At 39.9% G+C, this 4,423-nt stretch overlaps 1 pseudogene across 1 annotated transcript; it reads left to right on the top strand.

Annotated features, from left to right (window-relative positions):
- Positions 1-1,743: 1,743 nt before the first annotated feature.
- On the top strand, positions 1,744-2,367 carry LOC105887940 (annotated as a pseudogene). Its single transcript, XR_001161658.2, has one exon. The product of XR_001161658.2 is annotated as a protein yippee-like 5 pseudogene (transcript).
- The last annotated feature ends 2,056 nt before the right edge of the window (positions 2,368-4,423 follow it).

The following is a 4,423-nucleotide window of genomic DNA, read 5'->3' on the forward strand; positions in this document are numbered from 1 at the left end:
GCTGAGTCACAGGAGCTGCTCTGATTTTAATTTTTTTGTCTGAGGCTGGACATGGTGGCTCACACCTGTAATCCTAACACTCTGGGAGGCTGAGGCCAGTAGATTGCTTGACTAAGGAGTTCAAGACCAAACTGAGCAAGAGCAAGACCCTTTCTTATCTAAAAAATAGGAAAACTAGCCAGGTATCATGGCAGACACCTGCAATCTCAGCTACTTGGGAGGCTGAAGCAAAAGGATTGCTTGAGGCCAGGAGTTTGAGGTTTCTGTGAGCTATGATACCATGCAATTTAGCCTGGGGCAACAGAGTGAGACTCTATCTCAAAAAGAAAAAAATCAAAAATTTTGTCTGTATATACTAAGGAGTAGAATTGCTAGATCAGCTGGTACTTCCATGTTTAATTTTTTGAGGTACCTATATGCTGTTTGCTGTAGTGGTTATACCATTTTACCTCCCCACCAGCAAGGTACAACTGTCTCAATTGTTCCACATCCACACCAACACTTGTTTTTTTATGATAACCACCCTAATGGACATAAGCTGACATCTCACTGTGGCTTCAATTTGCATTTCCCTCGTGATTAGTGATTTTGAGAATCTTTTTATGTGTTGTTGGCATTTATATATTTTCTTTAGAAAAATATCTATATAAGACCTTTGTACATTTTTAATGGGGCTGTTAGTTTCTTTGTTATTGAGTTTCAGGAGTTTCGTATATGTTCTAGATATTAATCCCTTGCCAGATACGTGATTTATAAATATTTTCTCCCATATTGTTGTTTTACTTTGTTGATGGCAAAAATCTTTTTAATTTTGGCCAAGCACAGTGGCTCAAGCCTGTAATCCTTAGCACTCTGGGAGGCTGAGGCAGGTGGATTGCCTGAGCTCACAATTTCAAGACCAACCTGAGTCAGAGTGAGACCTCTTCTCTAAAAATAGCTGGGCATTCTGATAGGTACCTATAGTCCTAGCTACTTGGAAGGCTGAGGCAGGAGAATTGATAGAACCCAAGTGTTTGAAGTTGCTGTGAGCTATGCCACTGCATTCTACCGAGATAGACAATGTAAGACTCTGTCTCAAAAAAAAGAAAAAAAAAGATTTATTTCTTTCTTTCTTTCTTTCTTTCTTTCTTTCTTTCTTTCTTTCTTTCTTTCTTTTAACATGGGAATTAGTTTCCTATTGCTGCTGTAACAAATTACCACAAATTTAGTGGCTTAAAATAGCAAATTTGTCACTTTGTCACCCGGGCAAGAGTACCGTGGCCTCAGCCTAGCTCACAGCAACCTCAAACTCCTGGGTTCAAGTGATCCTCCTGTTTCAGCATCCCAAGTAGCCAGGCCTACAAGCACCTACCACAATGCCTAGCTAATTTTTCTATTTTTAGTAGAGAGGAGTCTTGTTCTTGCTTAGGCTGGTCTTCAACTCCTGACCTCAAGGGATCCTCTCACCTCAGCCTCCCAGTGTGCTAGGATTACTGACATAAGCCATTAAGCCTGTCCAAGATCTTTAACTAAATTCATATGCAAAGTCCCTTTTGCCTTGTAAAGATATCCACAGGTTACAGGGATTAAGATGGGAACTTCTTTGATGGTCCATTATTCTGCCCACCACAATGGGAGATCAAGTGTTCCTTCCACCAGAAAGATTTAACTTGCACATTCACAGATAAAAATCTTTTACATTGCTATTGGGTATCTATCTACAATTTACAGTTATAAAACAGCCCAAAGATTAATAATGCTTCATCCCAGCTGAGGAGCGAAGAGCTGCTGGCGGCCACAGATCTCATGACAGCTCAGGGTTTTTAGAACTTCAGTTATAAAAATGGGCAGAATTTTCCTTGAACATATTGGTGGTACCCGACTGTTTTCTTGTGCAAACTGTGATACAGTCCTGACAAACCGCTCAGAACTCATCTCCACTCGGTTCACAGGCGCCACTGGCAGAGCATTTCTTTTTAACAAGGTAGTTAACCTGCAATACAGTGAAGTTCAAGATCGGGTCATGCTCAGTGGCCACCACATGCTCATCTGGTTCGAGATGTGAGCTGCAAAAACTACAATAGCAAACTGGGATGGATGAGTTTGCCACCGAAGACAGCCAGCATTATAAGGAAGGCCGTGAGATCCTGGAACGTGCTCTAGTTCGGGAGAGTGAGGGCTTTGAGGAGCATGAACCATCTGATAACTCTTGAAGAAAAAAAGAGAAATCCATCTTTTCCCAGGTCTCCTTCACTGAAAACAAAAATCTACTTACATACACTGTCACCTTAGCATCAGAGTCAGATTCATGAACTGCGGAACAAGAGGTTGTGAGAATCTAAGATGGAACCTTTCTTTTTTTCTTTTTTTTTTTTTAATTTTGTATTTCCCATCCAACCACAGAGTGTGGAGAGAATATTATGCAGATGCCATTAATTTTTTCCCCTATGTTTACATCTTGAAGCAGAAGAGTCTGCAGCTATGTGGTGGGCTATGTAAGGAAAAATACTTGGGCTATTAGAGTGAAAAAGTGTTTTATGTCAATTCTGAAAGGAAAATATGTCAAAAGCATGGTTTTTAAACTTGGGCTTCATTTTAAAACTTTTTTTTTTTAAACCCAGTTATTTCACTTGATCTGCTAGCTTCAGAGAAGAGATCCGAATCTGTGCCCAGCGCTAAAGTCTCAGTGTTAGCGTGGCTTGTGGCCAGTGTGCCATATTCTTGTTGGAGATGAACCGTAGCACCAGAGCCCATTCTTCCTTATCAGTCTTGACCCAAAGATGTCACCACTCCTAGTCATTTGTCACCACATAATTGGTGTTGATTGGAAACTTTTCTGAAATGGGCAGAATTGCTTGGTCATCTTTTTCTCATGTAACTTAAGCATAGTAATATAAATAAAGTAATAGTTTAAATAGTCCAAAGACAATGAAAGGTGCAAACCCAGAAGTGGGTAATCTACAGGGGATGCTTACTTTTCCACCATGCTCCAAAGCATAGTTTTCCACTGAAGATACCCAATATTCTTTTGGTCCATTTCAAAGTCTTTCCCAATTTTTCTTGAAATCTAACCTGTTTTATCCCTTTATTTCCATGTCATGTTTTTCTAACCTCTATCTGCCTTACTACTTTTCTATGCCTACTCTCTCGTAATTCCTTTTAATTTAAAATTCATTTCTGAAATGGGTTTGTCTTTTCTATTTCTTTGCTAACTTCTACCAGTCTATAATGTCCACCTGCATTCTGGTCATCTCTTCCTCTTGTCTGGCTATTTCTATCCTGAGTTCTTAAATTTTTGCTTTGTGATTTCTCTTTATAGTTGCAACTACTTCTTTGAAGGTTTTTTTCTTATTATATGTTGGAAGATTGGCATGCAATTTTCTCCTGCTTTTGGCAACATTTTCTTCATTTCAGGGAAATACTATGGCTCCTCTTAAGGATTTTTCCTATGGTAGTCTGTATAAATTTGAAGTTATACTTTTTAATATTACTGCTCTTCGTGTGAATTTCATTTTCCTGGACCAGCTATTAGGAGAATCTTGATTGTTGGTAGTGTTGAGGGACATTCCTCTAAGACATTCTTCTCTGTGACAGTGAAGAAAAGCAGGTTTTTGGGTTTTTTTTAGAGACAGGCCTTACTATGGGAAGGTCACTATGAAAGTTTTGAGACAGGCTGTGGTACAGTTCATTATTTCACTTCCAAGAAACACAATTGACATTGTCATTTCTGATTCACACATGCAAGTTTCAACTTGTTCAGCTTATCAATGTTGCTGGGAGGGCTTCGTTTGTTTCTGACTGTGGAGATTTTATGTTTTTTAATTTTTGTGGATCTCAAAACTTTAGTAATGACCCACATATATCAAATGTGGGTCAAATGCTCCTCCCACTTCAGCTCCCAAGTAGTTGGTATCGCCCCCTCAACCAGGTTCATCTGCCCACTACCCCAAAGGAAGACAGGGACAGCAGCAGAAAAAGAGTTTATTCTGCTAAGTGCTGAGCAGGGAGAGGTGAGAAGTGTCTCAAATATATCTCCCCATGGATTGGGAAGGCAGGGTGTTTAAAGACAGTTGACAGCTTTGCTAATTGGCTAAGTTTGGGACAAAATTATAAACGTCTGGAAATCATCTTGTTTTACTTCAGCTCCAGGGTCATAATTACGGTTGAGTTGGTTTCTTGATGTGGACCACTGGTCTGGGCAGGTCAGCCAATCCATTGAAATGTGGGGCCTGGAAGATATCTTAGAAGCTACCTGTAGGGTTCCAAAAGTGATGTTATCTATGGAGAAAAGTTGAGAATCTTTACAACTTGCCTACTTGGGAGGCTACTTGGGAGGCTAAGGCAAGAGAATCGCTTAAGCCCAAGAGTTTGAGGTTGCTGTGAGCTGTAATGCCACCACACTCTACCAAGGGTGACATAGTGAAACTCTGTCTCAAAAAAAAAA

The sequence above is a fragment of the Otolemur garnettii genome, unplaced genomic scaffold, assembly GCF_000181295.1.
Source record: "Otolemur garnettii isolate 467f Iridium unplaced genomic scaffold, OtoGar3 scaffold00146, whole genome shotgun sequence".
Lineage (NCBI taxonomy): Eukaryota > Metazoa > Chordata > Mammalia > Primates > Galagidae > Otolemur > Otolemur garnettii.